Source organism: Balaenoptera borealis (assembly GCF_965194805.1).
Source record: "Balaenoptera borealis genome assembly, chromosome: 9".
NCBI classification, from domain to species: Eukaryota; Metazoa; Chordata; class Mammalia; order Artiodactyla; family Balaenopteridae; genus Balaenoptera; species Balaenoptera borealis.
In genome coordinates this window covers 108817952-108838711 of record NC_138873.1, presented here as the reverse complement: position 1 = coordinate 108838711, position 20760 = coordinate 108817952, and the positions used below count along the sequence as shown (strand labels likewise).

Sequence of the window (20760 nt, the reverse complement as noted above, 5' to 3'; positions counted from 1 at the left end):
ACAACATCGTTTACACAGAGAAGTTTTTTGTAAGCCAAATCTTGATCACCATGGAGGAAAAAACCTCCACAACTGTTTAGAAAGTTCTTTTACCCAATTCAAAAAGTTAGTACTTCTGTCCCCACATGTTTCTCCTTTAGTAAGGACACTAATTCTGTAAGTTAGTAAAAACTATGCATTTATTACAGAGACCATCACAAAAACGATGCAATCAGTTGCAATAGCAAATGTATAAAATATCAAATTAATAACTAATTTTATTTTTTTTAAATTTGTTAAATTTCATTTAAGACTAGTTCTTGGACAACTGTATTTCCCGGAGGACAATAAAATCTCCAAATGTTAACCTTATGTTTGGAAGTCAGCCTTTATATTTTCATCAGCTCTGTCCTCAAGTGGCTTTTCTTGACATGTCAGGCAAATACAATTCTTAAAAATTAAAGCTTCTATCAGTAAGTGTAACAGGTTATTGCTACTGTCACTCTTTTGATGATACTTCCAGTCAGCGAAGAAAGAAAAGGAAGAGATTTTATTAAATTGTCAACTGAACTAAGTATACTGAGTGGATGGATACCTGCTTTAGGTAGAAAGTAAAAGAGACTAGAACTCTTCAGAGATTTCATAAGAAGTAAAACGGATTGGCATTAAGAGCCTCGACCTATGCAAACAGAAAAAAGAAAAAGTTTTAGAGAAAAAAAAGATCAAGATTAGAGAGTCGAGAGGGGATCGGGATGGAGAAAGACTGGAGGACAGGGGCCGTCAGGCGGAGGCGATGCAGTAGGGACCGAGAGGGAAGGATTCAGGCAGCGAGAGGGGCGTAGAACGAACTCCAGCACGGAGCGATGCCAAAGCCAAACACGCCGTCGGAAACTCACACAAGAGAGAGAAGGTGAAGCACCGAAGAGGGTTAATGGGAAAAGCAGAGAGCCAAGGAGCAATGACAGAGGCGGCGGAGTAGGAAGCCTGGCCGGTGAGGGAAGAGCCGGCCCAGGGATGCACGGGGGGAGGGGGAGAGAGAAGTCCAGGCGCGCAAGGGGTACCCCGCCTCCCACGGGGGACCACCGGGGATGAAGAGCGGATCCGCGAGGGGGGCACGGGCGGGAGCGAGGCGCGAGGATGGGCAGAGGGCGAAGGGCAGTTGGGGGCGCAGGGGGGCGGGCAGGAGGAGTGAGGGGCGGGGGCCGGGGGGCCGGGGGCACGGGGTGGGGGGGGCAGGAGTGAGGGCACGGGCGACAGCGGCTCCGCACCCCGAGCGCGTCCGCACCGCCGTCCCCGCCGACCTTCAGCCGCCCGGCGCCGGCTCCCACCCGAGCGGCCGGTGAGGGCCGGAGCGGCGAGGGAGGACCGGGCGCAGAGGAGGCCGCTTCCCGCCGGGCCCGCGGGAAGGACAAGGAGGGGGTCGCGGGGGTCGCGAGCTGGGACGGGAGGACGTCGGCGGCTCACCTCTCGCCCGGCTCGGCCTCCGCCGCCGCCCGTCGGACGAAGGAGCCCGTGGTGTCGCTGCAAGAAGGCGGCCCCGCCCGGCTCAGCACCATCCCGCCGCGGGCCCCTCACATCGCCATCGTAGCCCCGCAACCTCCGCCGCGGAGGAACCGGCTCGTCAACGCCGCCAGACGAGCGGCCCAGCGCGGCCAGCGAGCATGCGCAGTCGCCCGGTCCCGAGGGAGCCCGGCCGGCTGCGCTACCTGGGAGCCACAGGTCCCGCCGCGCGGCCCCGCCCCCGTCCGCCCTCCCCTCTCCAAGCGAGGCTCCGCCCCCCGGCCTGCGCCCCGCCCCCCGCGCACTCCGAGCGCCCCGGCAGCCTCTCCAGCTCCAGAGCCGACTGAGATTTCGAGAGCTCTGTCCGCCCTATTGGGCTCCCGCTCCCAAGCTCCCGCGAGAACGGGAGGTTTGCGTCAATAAAAAGCGCGAGCGCGTTGGAAGTGCCCGGCTGCGGGTATGAGGAGGGTGAGCGCCTTGCGGTTGGCACCCAGCGGCGGGCGAGGAGAGGGAATGCGGGGACTTGAGTTGTACTTCTCACAGCGTCCTTCGTTCTTCTCTCTTCCTCACCTCCTGCCTGCGGTCCGGGATGAAGAGCCCGGTCCCCGCGCTGCTCACTCTGCGCAGCAGGAAGGGAAGGGACAGCTGCCGTTGGAGAGTCGGTTGCTGCATTTGAGGGGGGGAGGTGTCCGTGTTGCTATGGTTACTGATCGGTTACTGATGCCCAAAAGGGCTGGAGGGCGAAGTGAATGTACCTCTTAGGTTCCATGAACGGAGCCCGTGAAGGATAATCCTTCAGGGATCTACTTCACTCACCCCAGTTTCTGAACCTAACCCAGAAGAACCTTTTGTGGTGCGGAAAGCTCAGTGTGTTACAAAAGCAAAGGTGAAAAGAAGGAAGTTGGGGCTGCGGCGGGTGTTTTACAACTGAGGGGAGTGGATAGTGGTGAGGGTGTATAACAATATGAGTGTGCTTAATAGCGCTGAACTGCACTTTTAAAAGTGCTTAAATTGGGGGCGGGGGAGAGATAAATTAGGAGTTTGGGATTAGCATATACACACTACTATATATATAAAACAGATAAACAATAAGGACCTACTGTATAGCACAGGGAATTATACTCAATATTTTATAATAACCTGTAAAGGAAAAGAATCTGAAAAAGATATATATATATAAATCTGAATCACTTTGCTGTGCACCTGAAACTAACACAACATTATAAGTCAACCATACTTCAACAAAAAAAATAAAAGTGATTAAAATGGTAAATTTTATGTATACCTTACCACAATAAAAATGAATTGGAAAGAAAATGCTTTGTGCACTGATTTGGGAATAAAACCGATGCCTTGTAGCTTAGACCAGCAGTCCCCAACCTTTTTGGCACCAGGGACCAGTTTCCTGGAAGACAATTTTTCCACGGGCGGGGGGTGGGGGAATGGTTTCGGGATGATTCAAGTGCCTTAAATTTATTGTTCACTTTATTTCTATTATTACATTGTAATATATAATGCAATAATTATACAGCTCACCATAATGCAGAATCAGTGGGAGCCCTGAGCTTGTTTTCCTGCAACTAGATGGTCCCATCTGGGGGTGATGGGGACAGTGACACCCGACGTGTGTTGCTTATGTCCAGTCTACTCTGTAAGATGCAGCTTGTCACTTGCCACTCGCAGATCGGGTTTTGATATGAGTCTGCAAGCAGTTGATTGATTATGGTCTCTGTGTGGTCAAACCTCTCTGCTGATGATAATCTGTATTTGCAGCCACTCCCCAGCGCTAGCGTCACCACCTCAGCTCCACCTCAGATCATCAGGCATTAGATTCTGATAAGGAGCGTGCAACCTAGATCCCTCGCATGCGCAGTTCACAGTAGGGTTTGCGCTCCTATGAGAATCTAATGCCACCGCTGATCTGACAGGAGGCGGAGCTCAGGCGGTAATGCCAGCCATGGGGAGCGGCTGTAAATACAGATGCAGCTTCACTTGCCGGCCCGCTGCTCACCTCCTGCTGTGCGGCCTGGTTACTGACAGGCCACTTACCGGTGCCAGTCCGTGGCCCAAGAGTTGGGGACCCCTGGCCTAGACCATTTGGGGGACAGGTTTTGAATATAATTTAACCTCTGGTGTTTCTTTGTGTTACTATGTCTTGTTAACATGACTGTAAGCGCCTTGTTACCCTACAGTAACCAGTATATTAGCATTTGCATGAAGGGCTTGCTTTCCTGGTTCCTAATCTCTGTCTTTTTAAAAAAATGGCCAAATAGCATTTTACTATCCTTACACGTAAAGGTTTTTTTGTTTTGCGATTTGAATTGTAGCCTCACAACTAAAGGCCTTTTCCTATTTTTTTTTCTTTTTTTTTTTTTAGCTCTGGCTCTCTTAGGAAAATGTCCTAAATGTCCAATAGTTTGCAGTTCCATATCTATGTCTTCCCTAAAATTCACCCTGTGCCAAGATTCCTTCCCTATTAATGTATTCTTTTTGTTCAAATCACATTTTTGAAACATCTATGTGCCAGAGAGTATACTAATCTTGGAGGATACCAACATGAATAAAACAGAACTTGGGTGGAGTGTTTACATAACTGCCTTATGATGTGATGTGTGTAGTGCAGAGATGTGTGCACAGGGAACTACTGGAGCTCAGAAGAGGGTTAATCCAATTTAGGTTGGGAGAGGTCATGAGTCAAGAAAGACTTCCAGGAGGAAATGATTCCAGAGAGTTAATGCAGTGGAATATATGTGTGTATGGGGGTGGGGAGGGGGGAGGAGGAATAGAGGGGGAAAGATCGCTTGAACAAAACCACGCAACGAGAAACTGATCTTTGCACAGAACTAAGACTAAGCAATTTGATGCCACAATTTGGGGGTGTCATGCTAGAGAACCAGGCAAAGATCAGATCATGGTGAGCCTTTGAAGGATTTCAAGGAAAGATCAATTTAGTATGTTTTCATTACCTAGTCAATGTATGCCAAGCACTGTGCTAGTTCCTAGGGTACAGGAGGTTTAAGAGTCACTCCTAACTCTCAGGGAGTTTACAATCTAGTAAGGGGAGACAGGCACCTCAAAAGTCAAAAAGTTGTACCAAGGAGTTAAAATTGGGGTAGGCAGAAGGTTGGTTGGGAGTCCAGAAAAGGAGCTCCCTTCTAACTAACCTAGACGTTTAGACAAGACTTCCTGGAAATGATTTGTCAATAGAAGAATACAGAATACTCTCTTAAAATTAGAAAAACTATGATATCTCCTGACATACAGACTATTAGAGTGCAGAATGCGTTGATCTAGGCGTCAGTTTACCTGGTTCAATTTCTAGATCTGCAGTACACTGTGTAGTCTGAAGGGTCTGTGTAATCTGTGTAATCCTACCTTCTCTAGGTCTCAGTTTCTCTCATAACAAGAGAATCAGATTATATGGTATCTAAAGTCTTTTAGAAAATTTGTGACTCTAAATTTACTTCCCATTTATCTCCCAAGGTTTTGAGTCAGCCTCTATGCTGCTAATTAACATTTTTGTGTCACACTTAACACACTTAACGTTTAAACTAAGTTTTATGTTATATGTGTTATTTTCCATCCAAGCCATGCATGCTCAAAGGATGCAAAGTTGGAATCCTTTCTATCCTGTGGTTTACTATCTATGGTTTACATGATTTCACTCTGGCATGGAATGTATTTGAATCTTTACTAAACCCTTCTAACTGTAGTGTTCTCTTAACTGGAGTATTCCTTCTGGGGCAGTCACTCTTGTCTCCATGTAAAATATAGATTTAATCATTTGCAGACATTTGGGAAAGTGCCCACAGTACTCAAGGTAAGTTTTTTAAAGGTTATATAATCTTAACAAATATGAGATGGGGCAAAAAAAAAAGTTTCATTACAGGACTTCCTTCATGGTTTAGTAACAACTACAAACCAGAAGGGCAAATGTATTTCTTCACAACTTAATGTCATAACATTATTTCATGACTTAATAGCCATGGTCTTTCTGGAGGAATCACAATATAAAACTCAATTACCAAGTTTTTCTTCCCTGTAATGTAATAGCAAACCCTCAAAAAAAAAGTTTTCTTCCTTTCTTTCTTTCTTTCTTTCTTTCTCTCTTCCTTCCTTCCTTTCTTTCCTTCTTTCTTTTCTTTCTTTCTTTCTTTCTTTCCTTCTTTCTTTTTCTTTCTTTCTTTCTTTCTTTCTTTCTTTCTTTCTTTCTTTCTTTCTTTCTCTCTTCCTTCCTTCCTTCCTTCCTTCCTTCCTTCCTTCCTTCCTTCCTTTCTTTCCTTCTTTCTTTTCTTTTCTTTCTTTCTTTCTTTCTTTCTTTCTTTCTTTCTTTCTTTCTTTCTTTCTTTCTTTCTTTCTTTCTCTCTCTCTTTCTTTTTTAAACTGATAATGTTGGATGCTTCTGAGAGGGAAACTTGGAGAGCTGGGCTTTTGGTGAGGGGAGGGGAAGAAGACTTTATATAGTATATTCTTCTAAGTTCAAAGCTAGCAAATGTATTAAAGAAAAAAATGTTTGAATCTATGTTAAATGATACAGTTTTTTAAATGTACACAGACTTTAATGATGATATTACAGAAAAGAAAACCTTGATAGCTACATAATCGACTAAAATACAAACAAGTGTTTGCTGTACAGTGTGAAAGCGGTAAACGGTGACTCCTTGGTTGGTTGCAGCTCCGATTATCTGGATTTCCTAAAGACAGAGTGTCTGCTTGGATCACTCAGAAAGAATCTGTCAGACAGAAGGTATTTCCCCCACCACCATCCCACTGAATCATTCCTGTGAAGTATAATTATCTAGCATCATGTGACAGTAATGAAATGATTTCTGAATTATTCTCTTCCTCATATGCTAGAAGCATAACATGATTTTTAAAAAGATAATATTTATACTAGTTGCCATTTGATCTGTGATAGCAAACATATTAGGGCAACTATCTCACTCTTCTAATGACTCACACATTTTTATCTCAAGTCCTGATCCTTAACTCCAGTCACAAAACTTCTTTCTGCTTCATATCAGGCCCTGTCACTGAGGTATCCTGTCGACTCCTGTTACTCAACACATCCCAGACTCATCCTGCTCTCCTTTCCCCATCACACACAGCTCCATCTCCCTACCAACCTTCTAGTGTCTGTTAATGACCCTCCACCCCTCCCATTTACCTAAGCCTGGAACCTCACAGCTGTATTTGCAACTTTATGGATTGAACACATAATCAAAAAATCAAAACAGTTTTCTAATATCTGTGACCTTATACCTTTGCATAACTTTCTTTTCTAGCTTCCTGATCTGTAAGTTGGGTATCATAATAAGAAGCTGCTTCATGAGAATGTTGTGAAATTATTACAAAGATCTTTTACAAAAAAAAAAAAAATGTATACATTTCTGATTATTCCTGGCACTGGCAGGAATAATGAGAAGTCATGGAAGATTAAGAGATGAATCGAACTTATAATGTGTCCATAATTAGTGTTTAATTTCCTCTTGATAAGCAACAGATACAATTCTAAACTCCTATGTCAATTTGCAGACCATAGAGAATGCAAAATTAACTTCATATGTTTAAAATGTCTTCAGTGGAAAACTCTTCTTTCCACTTCTTAGTTTCTGCATTGGGAACATTGATGGGAACGCAATAGAAAGAAAAAAAAAAACTACAATAAAATCATTTTTCTGTATTATAGTTGTCATTATGTTTTATTTTTTTCTTGGGTAACTACCAAATTTATTTATCCTTAGGTTTATTTGAAATGTGTAACAGTTGCCAAATTTGTCTCGGGTATTGAAAATAAAAGCTTCTTTGTATTAGGAAATATGAATTTCATACATTATTTCCATTGCTTTTAAAAGCTACCACTATTTTTGAATTATTCGGAAAAAAAGTAGTTTAAAGTGATCTGGGAGATGGGAAAATAGTTAGCTTTTGGGTGATTCTATTTGTAGAAACTCCTTTAAGAGAACATATGCCTTTGTACTTACTTTTACAAGTTAAGGAAAAATGTTCTTGGCAGTTGCTTTTCTTTTTTCTTGCTTTATCACCATGTAGAATGTAGGAATTAAAAGCTGACAGAGGATTTTATTGTTACTCCTGTAAAAAATATCTTCTACTAATTTTTTGCTGGTTTAAAATGATCGTATAAATAGTATATTGTCAAGATTGAAATTTGTAGATGAAAATTCTACAAGTGCTAAAGCAAAACTTTATTAGGTTTTAAAAATAGTTTATTGAGATACAGTTGACAAACACTGCACTTATTTACCATGTACAATTTGGTACGTTGATGCCTGTAAAATCATCACCATAATCAAGATAATGAACATATTCACGAGCATGAAAAGTTTCCTTGAGCCTCTTTGTAACCCTATATCCTGTCCCGTTCCCTACCCACACCTATCCCTAGACAAGCACCAAACTACTTTATTTCACTATAGGATAGATTTCATTTTCTAGAATTTTATATGAATGGAATCAATCATACAATGCCCACTCTTTTGTCTGACTTCTTTCACTCAGCACAATTATTTTGAGATTCATCCATGTTGTTGCACATACCAATAATTCACTCTTTTTTACCATTCAGTGGTAGTCCGCTGGATTAGTCAGCTCTGGCTGCCATAACAAAACACCACAGACTGGGTGGCTTAGACAACAGAAGTTGAATTCCTACAGTTCTGGAGGCTGGGAAGTCCAAGATCAAGGTGCTGGCCTGTTTACTTCTTGGTGAGAGCTTTGTTCTTGGCTTGCAGAAGGCTGCCTTCTTGTTGTGTCCTTACATGGTGGAGAGAGAAAGAGGGATCTCTTCCTCTTCATACAAGACCACCAATCCTATTGGATTAGGGTCCCACCCTTTTGACCTCATTTAACCTTAAATACCTCCTAAAAGTCCTGTCTCCAAATACAGTCTTGCTGGGGGTTAAGGGCATCAATGTACGAACTGGTGGTGGTGGTGGTGTGATCCAGTTGTGGACTATTACAAACAAAGCTGCAATGAATGTTTTTACATGTACTTGTATGGACATATATCAATACTTTCATTTCTCTTGGATAATACCCAGGAATGGAATGAATGGGTCATATGGTAGGTGTATGTTTAATTTTTAAAGAAACAGTCAAACTGTTTTCCCACTGATTGTACTAATTTACATTTCCACAAGCAGTGTTTGAAAGTTTCAGTTACTTTACATCCTCCTCAACATGGTATGGTCAATCTTTTTAGTGCTAGTATCCTAATAAGTATATAATGATATCTTACTGTGGTTTTAATGTACATTTCTCTAATAACTAATGTCTGGAGGTCTGGAGGGAGCGTTTTTGTCATGAGTTTTTTTGTCATCATGTAACTTTGGTGAAGTGTTTGTTTAAATCTTTCACACATTATGTTATGGGTTGTTTTCTTGTTATTGATTTCTGAGAGTTCTTTATATACTCTGGATATACTGTACATTCTTTTTTTTTTTTTTTTTTGCTAAGCAAGCAAATAGTATGTTTAATGCATTTATGCCAAATCTGAACTCTTGGTTTTATGTATTCATTTTCTTATTACTTTCTAACATATTAATTTCTATCATTATTTTTTTAATTAATTAATTTTTAAAACATCTTTATTAGAGTATAATTGCTTTACAATGGTGTGTCAGTTTTACTGTACATTCTTTAACAGACAAGTGATTTGCAAATATTTTCTCTGAGTCTGTGACTTGTCTTTGCATTCTCAACAATATCTTTTGAAGAGCAAAAGCTTTAAGTTTTGACGGCCTATTTTATCAATTTTTTTCTTTTGTGAATTGTGTATTTGGTGTCATAACTAATAAATTTTTCTCTGATTCGAGGTCACAAAGATTTTCTCCTATGTTTTGTTATAAAAGTTTTAACATTTAAATCTAAAATCCACTTTGAGTTGTTACATATGGTATGAGATATGGATTGACGTTCTCTTTTTATTTTTTGCATGTAATAATCCATTTGTTCCAGCACCATTTGTTGAAAAGACTATTCTTTTTTTTTGTTCCAATGTTGTATTTTATTTTATTTTTTTATATTTTTTTAAACATCTTTATTGGAGTATAATTGCTTTAAAATGGTGTGTTAGTTTCTGTATAACAAAGTGAATCAGCTATATGTATACATATATTCCCACATGTCCTCCCTCTTGCGTCTCCCTCCCACCCTCCCTATCCCACCCCTCTAGGTCATCACAAAGCACTGAGCTGATCTCCCTGTGCTATGCGGATGCTTCCCACTAGCTATCGATTTTACATTTGGTAGTGTATGTATGACCACGCCACTCTCTCACTTCGTCCCAGCTTACCCTTCCCCCTCCCTGTGTCCTCAAGTCCATTCTCTACATCTGCCTCTTTATTCCTGTCCTACCCCTAGGTTCTTCTGAACCATTTTTTTTAGATTCCATATATATGTGTTGGCATACAGTATTTGTTTTTCTCTTTCTGACTTACTTCACTCTGTGTGACAGTCTCTAGGTCCATCCATCTCACTACAAATAACTCAATTTCATTTCTTTTTATGGCTGAGTAATATTCCATTGTATATATGTGCCACATTTTCTTTATCCATTCATCTGTCAATGGACACTTAGGTTGTTTCCATGTCCTGGCTATTGTAAATAGAGCTGCAATGAACACTGTGGTACTTGACTTGAAAAGACTATTCTTTATCCATGGAATTGCCTTCACACCTTCGTTGAAAAATTGTGTTGATATATGTATGTCTATTTCTGAACTCTGTTCTTATTCTAGTTTCTTAATTGAAAATGTATAATTTGAGAACTTTTTTTCTTTTTGGTATAGGTGTTTAGTAGTATGATTTTTTCCCCTTAAATACCACCTTAGCTTTTTCCCACAAATTTTGAGCTTGTTTGTTTTCATTTTCATTCTGTTAAAAATACTTTCTAATCTCCCATTTCATTCCATCTTTAACCCATGGGATATTTAGAAGTATAGTATTTAGTTTCAAATATTTGAGGGTATTTTAGAGATATTTCACTTATTTATAATTTTATGCCATTGTGGCCAGAAAACATACTTTGTATGACTTGAATCCTTTTAAATTTATTGATACTTTAAAATGGTCTAGAATATAAACTATTTTAATAAATATTCTGTGGACACCTGAAAAGAATGTGTGTTCTCCTCTTATTGGGTGGACCATACTAGATATGCTATTTATGTTAAGTTAACTGATAGTATTGTTCCAATCTATATCTTACTGGTTTTCTATCCACTTGTTCTATCAATTATTGAGAACTGGGTGTTGAAATTTCTGATTATAATTGTGGGTTTGCTATTTATGCTTGTGGTTTTATCAGCTTTTGCTTAATTCATTTTGAAGCTCTTATTAAGTGCATATGTATTTAGGATCATTAGGTTCTCACAATGAATTTATCCCTTTATCATTAATAAATGGTCCTCAGTTTCCTTGGTGATATTTTTTGCTCTGAAGTCTATTTTGTCTTGTATGAATATAACCACTACAACTTTTTTTTTTTTTTGGCTGTGTTGGGTCGTTGTTGCTGCACACAGGCTTTCTATAGTTGTGGTGAGCGGGGGCTACTCTTCATTGCGGTGCAAGGGCTTCTCATTGTGGTGGCTTCTCTTGTGGAGCAGGGGCTCTAGGCACTTGGGCTTCAGTAGTTGTGGCTCATGGGCTTCAGTAGTTGTGGCTCATGGGCTCTAGAGTGCAGGCTCAGTAGTTGTGGTATGCAGGCTTAGTTGTCATGTGGCATGTGGAATCTTCCCAGACCAAGGCTCGAACCCATGTCCCCTGCATTGGCAGGTGGATTCTTAACCACTGCGCTACCAGAGAAGTCCCAACCACTCCAACTTTTAATTCGTGTTACCATGGTATATCATTTTTTATCCTTTTACTTTTTAACATATTTGTGTGTTTATATTTTAAGTGGGTTTCTTGAAGGTATCATTTAGATATGTTTTTGTTTTTTATCCAAACTGACAATCTGCCTTTCAATTAGCGTGTTTAGATCATTTACATTTTGTGTCAGTACTGATACTGTTAGGTTTAAATCTACCATCTTGCTATTTGTTTTCAATTGTGCCATTTGATCTTTGTCTCAGTCTTCTTTTTTCTTATTTTGCATTAATTTTTAAAAATAATTCTATTGTACCTCCTTTGTTGGATTAATAGCTGTCACTCTTTGTTCCGGTATTTAGAGGTTACTTTAAGGTTTATCATATACATTTTAAACTTATTACCATCTACTTTTGAGTGATATTACACTATTTATATGTACTATAAAAACTTTACAACAGTATAATTTCATTCTCCCCTCCCAGCCTTTGTGCTATTGTCACACATGTTACTTCTACATGTTACAAACCTCACAATGTATTGTTATTATTTTTGCTGTATACAGTCAATTATTTTTAAAATAAATTTAAATAGAGAAGCTCTTTTGTATTTACTCACAGAGTCATCATGCCTAGTGCTCTTTTTGTCTTTGTACTGATTCAGATTTTCATCTGGTATCATTTTGCTCTTGACTGAGATTCTTCCTTTAACATTCTTTATAGTGCAGGTGTGTTGGTGATGAATACTTTCTGCTTCTGTATGTCTGAAAATGTCTTTACCTCACCTTTTTGTTTTGTTTTGTTTTTAGGTTCACCTTTGTTTTTTAAAGATATTTTCACAGGGTACAGAATTCTAGACTGACATTTTTTTCTGTCAGTGTTTTAAAGACACTGCTCCACTATCTTCTCACTTGCTTCTTTCCAACAAGAAATCTGTGGTTATACTCATCTTTGTTCCTAGCTGTGTAATGTGCCCTTTCTTCTCTGTTTTTGAGATCTTTTCTTCATTCCTTGTTTTAAACAATTTAAACAACAGATGTGTCCTCGTGTGGTTTTCTTCATATTTTTCATGCTTGAGGTTTATTGTGTTCGTGGATCCATGGGTTTATATTTTTCATCATATTTTGGAATACTTTTGGCCTTTATTTATTCAAGCATACCTCTCTATCCTTCTTTCCTTTGGGAGCTACAGTTGCATATATATTAATTAACATAGAGCAGTCCTACAACTTATTTATGCTTTATATAGTCAATTATTTTTAAAATAGTTTTTTCTTTAGTTTTTTTTTTTCCTCTCGAGTTTCATTTTGGACAGTTTTTATTGCTGTGTCTTAAAGTTCACTCATACTTCCTTCTGCATGTTTACTCTGTTGTTAATCCTATCCAGTGTAATTTTCATCTCACATTGTGGTTCCCCCTCTAGAACAGGGGTATCAGACTAAGACCCTGGCATAATCAGCCCATGGCCTTTTATATATAGTCTATGAATTAGGAATGGTTTTCACATTAAAAAAAAATTTTTTTTAATATATGACAAAAACTTTAAGAGCCCTACAAAGCCAAAATTATTTACTATCTGGCCTCTACCCTGTGACTTCTACCTACCATAGCGTCCTCAACTCCTGCTCTATCTCCTCAACTCAGTAGCTCACCAGGCTTTGCCTGCATTCCCCTCCCTGATCCACACTCTGGGTACTCTCTCCATGCAGTAAGTTAGAGCAGTTTTAGGGCTCATTTCCTTTGTTTCCTGTCTCTCGGGGATTATTGCCTGATATCCTTTTTCTTGAAAACCATTATTTCTTTTCTATTAAAAACATTCTTTTAGTTGCTTTATACAGGAAATGGTGGGTGGCCAGAGGAGTAGTAAATCCAGTCCTTAGTACTCCATTCTGGCCTGAGCAGATGTTCATTAGATTTTTCTTAAACACCTTTCACAAGTTAGAACTTACCTACCTTTCCAACTTAGCCTTTATCTTAGCTAAACTGGTCATATTTCAATCTTGGCACTTGGGTTCACTTTCTTACCCCTGCCTGAGATTTCCTCCACCTTTTCTAGATGCTGTACTATACAACTGCTATGGTAGAATGTCTGTGTCCTCTCCAAAATTTATATGTTGAAATCCAACCCCGAAGGTGATGGTATTAGGAGGTGGGGACTTTGGGAGGTGCTTAGGTTATGTGGGCTCTGCCCTCATGAATAGGATTAGTGCCCTTATAAAGTAGCCCAAGAAAGCTCCCTTGTCCCTTCTGCTATGAGAGGGCACAGTGAAAAGATGCCATCAATGAACCAGGAAGTGGGCCCTCACCAGATGTCAAATCTGATGGTGACTTAATCTGGGACTTCCACCTTCTAGAACTACGAGAAATAATTTTATGTTGTTTATAAGTCACCCAGTTTATGGTATTTTGTTATAACAGCACAAACAAACTAAGACAAGGACCTAGGGTTTTCTAGTCTCTTAGTAAAATAAGGGGAACCAGTTTCCCAGGTAATTTTTACTTTAGATTTTCCTTACCATACCATCAACATAGGAAAGTAGAAGGGATTAAAGATTGAAGACACTCTTTCTGAAATTCTTTTTTCCCAAAGATACTTCCATAAAGTAGAAAAGGTTTGAACCAAGGTTTGAGCCAGCCTATGTCTTAATGCAGAAAATATTTACTATTTAGCTTTGTCCAGGGAGGACTGTTCCTCTACCTCTTGATATGGTAAGATGGGAAGACTATTATTGCACTAGTAATCTGGAAAACTGGATTCCAGCTCTCGTGCTGTCACTAATGGTGTGAATCTGGACAAGCCACGTAACCAGCCTGGTCCTGGGTGATCTCTTCGTATTGTGAGCGGGATACTAATATCACAGTCTCCATTGGTCTGCGTTTCTCCTGCAGAAGTAGCCTTGTCAGCTCTATTCAGCTTGGTGCTTCCATTCTTTTTGTTATGCCTTTGATGTTTTCTCGGGATATCTCATTAAGCAGGAGGGCAATTAATAGTTAGATTTGGGACCTATTTTGATCTGCTCCATGATTTACAGGCTCTCACTTTGGAATCTGAATTTTTGGGGGCTAAAGTGATTGTATTTATGGGGTAATCACAAACACTTCATATGTAGTGTCCTGGCACAGGAAGATATTAATCTTCCATTGAGTTTTACCTGACTTAAAATGTTCCTTTAAGGTAGAGAACATGTCTTGTTCTTCTTTCTTTCTGGCACGGTGACTTGCACAAAGCAGGCTTCAGTGAATGTTGTGCTTTTTTTTTTTTAATTTTTAAAAATTAAAAAAAAATTTTTTTTAGTTTTTTGGCCACTCCCCACAGCATGTGGGATCTTAGTTCCCTGATGAGGGATCGAACCCGTGCCCCCTGCATTGGAAGCGTGGAGTCTTAACCACTGGATCACCAGGGAAGTCCCACGTTGTGCTTTATATACATGCTATCACATACTTTATCTCATTCATGAAACAACTCATTAAGAAAGCATACTAGGATACTAATTAATTTAAAATTCTGGGCCTCTGAAAAAATTTGAAATAGAACTCACCTATTTTTAATCCTTAAAGAGTTAATATTTTATTTTTAGATTTGCTAGACACAGCACAATGCTAGGGCAGTAAAGGTAGTCCTGCTTGAAATCAGCTAATGAATCCTTTGTAAACAAATGAATAGTCTGCCTTTCTTACATGTAGGCAGAGAGCATAAAATTTTTAATTGATGATTTTTTTTTTTTCTATTTTATTTATGGCTGTGTTGGGTCTTCGTTTCTGTGCAAGGGCTTTTTCTAGTTGCGGCAAGCGGGGGCCACTCTTCATCGCGGTGCGCGGGCCTCTCACTATCGCGGCCTCTCTTGTCGTGGAGCACAGGCTCCAGACGCACAGGCTCAGTAATTGTGGCTCACGGGCTTAGTTGCTCCGCAGCATGTGGGATCTTCCCAGACCAGGGCTCGAACCCGTGTTCCCTGCATTGGCAGGCAGATTCTCAACCACTGCGCCACCAGGGAAGCCCTTAGTTGATGATTTTTAAGTTTGACGAAGATACTGTTATTTAGCCCATCTTCTCCTTTATCTCCACAAGGCAAATAAAAGAGCTTTGACATTCCTGAGATGATATGTTCAAGGTCCCTTGAGTCATTTGTCTAAAACTGTATTTATTTCACTGATAATCACAAGGCCCCAAACTGGCCCTTCTTCTTTTCCTTCATCTACCTCTTTTTCTTTTTCCTTTTTCCAGTTTACTCTGAATGTCTGCAGCTTTCAGTTGATGCCCCTTCAAGCCATGCTCCACATCCCCCAGTGACTTTTCTAAATGCAAATTTCATTGTTATCAAGCTTGCGATTAAAATTCTTTGGTAGCTCTCCAGGGTCAAGCGCAGATTTCTCAGCAAGGCTTCTAAAGTCTGAATCAGGCATGGAAATAATACTGGCAGAAGGAGCAAAAGCATGCCTGGGGCAAATGGAGTCAGGGGGAGTGTTTAAGTACTGCTGCTTTAGGCGGCTTTTCCAGAGATAAGAATTACCACTTGTCACCCAGTAAAGATCCAGTTGTTGTTTAGACATGAGCTTTGCATTTGTTTGTTCTTTGTTCTTTTCAGCAGGAAGATTCCTTTATAATGGCGAAAGAACCAAAACAATAGGATGAGGATGGAAGACAAAATTAGTTGTATAGGGCTTCCCTGGTGGCGCAGTGGTTGAGAGTCTGCTTGCCAATGCAGGGGACATGGGTTCGAGCCCTGGTCTGGGAGGATCCCACATGCCGCGGAGCAACTAGGCCCATGAGCCATAACTACTGAGCCTGCGCGTCTGGAGCCTGTGCTCTGCAACAAGAGAGGCTGAGATAGTGAGAGGCCCACGCACCACGATGAAGAGTGGCCCCCACTTGCCACAACTAGAGAAAGCCCTTGCACAGAAACGAAGACCCAACACAGCCAAAAATAAATATAAAAATAAATAAAAAAGGAAACTAATTATAAAAAAAACAAAATAAATAAATCTGGAAAAAAAGCCTGATACTGTTTAAAAAAAAATTAGTTGTATATAAGAAGCAGGACCCCTTTTTTATGTAGTGATGTGGGCGTGTGTGTATTTAGGGGAGGAAGACAGGAAGATAATTTATCATTTTTGTTCATAGGTGTCTGGACTCTTAGGCAACATCCTTACCAGACGGAGAAGACCATCACTTGGAGATCCTTGATCCTGAGTTGGATAGAGTGACTGAATGGGATTTTGGACTGTTCCTCTTGTGAAGGGGTAAATAGTCTGTGTGGGAAGAGGAGTGGAAGACTATGTGATGCCCAGGAGGATAGACTCAGGTGAGGCTCCACTTCCATAGTAGAAGCAACCATGTGACTAAGTTCTATTAGCAGGATATTAGTGGAAGTGATGGGTACCACTTCCTGACCCAACCCATATCAAAAGTTTCCCATGTGTGATTTTCTCCCTCTCCCTGTCTGCTGGTTGGACGTCAGTTCTCAGGGTAGCCTTAGGGGTCACGTACTAAAGGTGACAGAGGCCCTTAGTGACCACGTGGACAGTACATCACACGTTACCCTCCTTAGGCCACACTCTCCTCATCTCCTTGACACTGCCACTGGCTGGACCTCCTAGGAATAAGGAATAAACATATGTTATTAAACTGCAGAGATTTCAGGGTGTATCTGTTGCAACCAATAGTGCTCCCTTAACTAATACAATAGAAAATATTTTTTATCAAATTTGAGAAATATCCATCTACTCTTAGTTTACTGTGGGTGTTTAAAAAATCAAGACTTGGTGTTAGATTTATTAGGTATGCTTTTGATATCTATTTAAGTTTTCTCCTTTGACCTATAGATGCCATATGTTGTATGTCTAGCCACCTATGTTCAGCTTCCCTTCCACTCCATGAGAGTAAAATCTCCTTGGTGGGGCTTGATTTTTCTTTTAATATATTTTTGAGTTTCATTTGGCAGAATTTTATTTAACGTTTTCTCCATCTGTATTGATAAAGGATATTGTGTTGACTATTTTCTCCTTTTTTCTCTCTCTTACTGTCTCCCTTCTTCCCCTGTGCCCCTCCCTCCTTTCCTTTGCATTTGTCATTTATGGGTATCAGGTTTCTACTAAATTTGTAAAATAAATTTAGAAGCCTTTTTAAAAAAGTGTATTATATCACATGGGATTTTAGAAGAATTTATTGCTAAAATAATCTGGCCCTTGAGTCTTTTCATATTTTCCCAGAAAAATTTACTTAAGATAGGCTTTTAGCTCACAGCTTTTCTTTTTATTATTTTTGGTAATGCCTGTGAGCCCAGGCACATGGTCACCCAGGGCATCATCAAGGTGAAAATAATGGCCAGAAGTTCTGCCAGACGGGTAGTGATCTGTCTGTTATAAATATATTTCCATGTAAAATATTTCACACTTATATAAAAATATAGAGAGAAGTACAAAGAATGCCTGAGACTTCACAACCCATCTTTGTCAAATCTGAAGCCTTTTTTTTTCCTTTGTGACTTTCAGTGGTTTGGTTTGTGGTTACCATGAGGTTTTTGTATTGCCGTCCATATGTATACGTGATTGTTTTAAGTTGCATCTCTTTTTTTTTTTAAATTAATTAATTAATTAATTTATGGCTGTGTTGGTTCTTCGTTTCTGTGCGAGGGCTTTCTCTAGTTGTGGCAAGCGGGGGCCACTCTTCATCGCAGTGCGCGGGCCTCTAATTATCGTGGCCTCTCTTGTTGCGGAGCACAGGCTCCAGACGCGCAGGCTCAGTAGTTGTGGCTCACGGGCCCAGTTGCTCCGTGGCATGTGGGATCTTCTCAGACCAGGGCTCGAACCCGTGTCCCCTGCATTGGCAGGCAGATTCTCAACCACTGCAGCACCAAGGAAGCCCCTAAGTTGCATCTCTTAATTTCAAATGCATTTTAAAAACCCTGCATTTGTACTCTCCTTCCCTCACAATTACTGTTTTTGATATCATATTGTACATCTCATTGTTTTGTGTATCCCTTAACTGCTTATGGTGGATACAGATGATTTTACTACTTATGCCTGTTAACCTCTCTACTAGCTTTGTATGTGGATGATTTCCTACCTTTACTATATGTTTGCCTTTACCGGTGAGTTTTTTCACTTTGTAATTTCCTTGTTTCTAGTTGTAGTCTTTTCTTTTTCACCTAGAGAAGTTCCTTTAACATTTGTTGTAAAGTTGGTTTGGAGGTGCTGAACTCTTTTAGCTTTTGCTTGTCTGTAAAGCTTTTGTTTGAACTGAATCTTGATGCTGCCTATATTATGAATTTTACCCACATTTTGTTAGTGTTATTTCTCATTGTCGTAGAACGTTTACTTTGAAACATCATTTTGTGATTTTTTTTAATGGTAAAATTTTTATATCAAAATAAGTTATTATATATATAATACAAATTCACTGTAAGCTTAGATATGCAGGATACGTGCTAGTCATGTTAGTTTTATTTAATCAGTTACTATACAGGCAATATAATATACTTGTCAGTAGTTCTGGGTCTTAGAAACAAACAAAACTTTGCTTTAAATGTTGGCTCAGCTATGGAACTCTGGGCAAGTTACTGTCCCAAGTTTTTCATCTGTAAAATGGTGAAACAGTGGCAACTTTCTGGACTTGTCGTGAGCTTTGTTGGTAGCAAAAGTATGCACGGTGCTTGGTTCAGCACCTACTGCCCAGGAAGTATTGAATACAAAATCAACTCATCGGATTTCAGGAGAACTTTTTCATACAGACGATTAAACTTCCCGTATGTCTTTACATTTAGGAAGTTAAGTCCTGTTTATGGTGTTGTAGGAATTACGAGCATCCTCAGGTCCCAAGCAGGTGAGCGCTGATTGCATTTGCTCTGATGGCGAAGGGAAGGTGCCCAGTCTGCTGTGCCCCCTCACACCCTCTTCCTCCTTCCTCCCTACAGCTCTTCCTCTGGATCAGGTGTTGTGTCTGGCTGAAGGGAGAGGTGTCCCTGGAGCTGTCTCGCTTGGCACTGTCACACCATATGCTGCCATAAGGAAAACATACCAGGGAGTCTAGTCTTTGCTCGGAGTGGGAAGAAAGGCAGATGCTCCCAGTACTGCCTTTCTTCCAGGCAGAGGAGGAACTTCTCAGGTTTCCGTCCCACTGAATCACAGACTCTCACTTCCCATCCCCACTTCCACACTCCCTAAGTTAAGATGCTGCTCCGTGCTTTATGGTAACGGCTCACAGCCTCATCAAAGCTGAGGTGAACAAATGCTTACTGACCTCTTATCCCAAAGAAGGCAATGTTGTTTAAAAGAAAACAAAAATACTTCTGTTGACAATGCACCTTTCCGTCTGTTAGCCACGGAGCTTGTGTCGAGATGGACAGCTTTCCGGGACATTCAGCCTGCAGCCACAGTGCTCAGGAAAGATTACTGGTTTGCTGAAATATGAATATAAAAACACCTGACTCACCAAATTATTTCCTAGAATAGTTAGCTGGGTGGAGGCTCACCAAGTTAATAACTAAACCCAACCCTCAAGTCTATTGGCAAAGGGCATGTTTAAGCTTAATGACTCTGTATCCACCCAGAGAGATAAAGGAGACTTTGATATCCTGTGTGGTTGGCTTCGGAGAGGAGCATGACTCATTAGGCACCTGGGATGCTGAAGGAGTGACCTGTACTGGAAATATTTTGAAAGGTGAGTCGACGTACTAACCCAGTCCTTCAGAGACTGCTCCGCACCAAGCCTGAGGCAGCTGATGATTCAAGAAATAGGACTTAAAAAAAGAGAAAATCTTGTGCAACAGATACATAGGGCAGGGCAAATGATCTCTGCGTTATGAACGTGTGAGTAGTCAGGAGTTATGCTGGCTTGCATATGATCCAGCGATCCCACTCCCGAGCATATATCCAGACAAAACTCTAATTCAAAACGATACATGCACCACAATGTTCATAGCAGCACTTTTATAATAGCCAAGACATGGATGCAACCTAAGTGTCCATCGAGAGATAAATGGATAAAGAAGATGTGGGGTATATTCACAATGGAATATTACTCAGCCATAAAAAAGAATAAAATAATGCCATTTGCAGCAGCATGGATGGACTTAGAGATGATCATACTAAGTGAAGTAAGCTAGACAGAGAAAAAACAAATATCATATGATATCACTTATACGTGGAATCTAAAATATGACACAGGGGTTTCCCTGGTGGTGCAGTGGTTAAGAATCGGCCTGCCTATGCAGGGGACACAGGTTTGAGCCCTGGTCTGGGAAGATCCCACACGCTGCAGAGCAACTAAGCCCGTGTGCCACAACCACTGAGCCTGCGTTCTAGAGCCTGCGAGCCACAACTACTGAGCCCATGAGCCACAACTACTGAAGCCCACATGCCTAGAGCCTGTGCTCTGCAACAAGAGAAGCCACTGCAATGAGAAGCTTGCACACCACAACGAAGAGTAGCCCCTACTCACCGCAACTAGAGAAAG

The 20760-nt window shown here is 40.6% G+C and overlaps 1 protein-coding gene and 1 long non-coding RNA gene across 19 annotated transcripts in view; one reads left to right on the top strand and one right to left on the bottom strand.

The window, feature by feature from the left end:
* The window catches only part of FAM135A (family with sequence similarity 135 member A), a 121266-nt gene extending 118383 nt beyond the window's left edge, over positions 1-2883 (bottom strand). For 4 of the 18 annotated variants that reach the window (XM_082404963.1, XM_082404975.1, XM_082404978.1 and 1 more), the window contains exon 1: positions 1444-2860. The gene's annotated coding sequence lies outside the window, so the exon portion shown is untranslated. Of the gene's footprint in view, positions 1-1443 lie in introns of all 18 variants that reach the window. The other 14 variants (XM_082404961.1, XM_082404972.1, XM_082404980.1 and 11 more) reach the window with 13 other exon arrangements.
* Positions 668-19121, top strand: LOC309634731. The gene is made up of 3 exons (XR_014248383.1): positions 668-970; positions 16429-16609; positions 19070-19121. It is a non-coding gene; the product is annotated as an uncharacterized lncRNA (long non-coding RNA).
* Positions 19122-20760: the final 1639 nt, after the last annotated feature.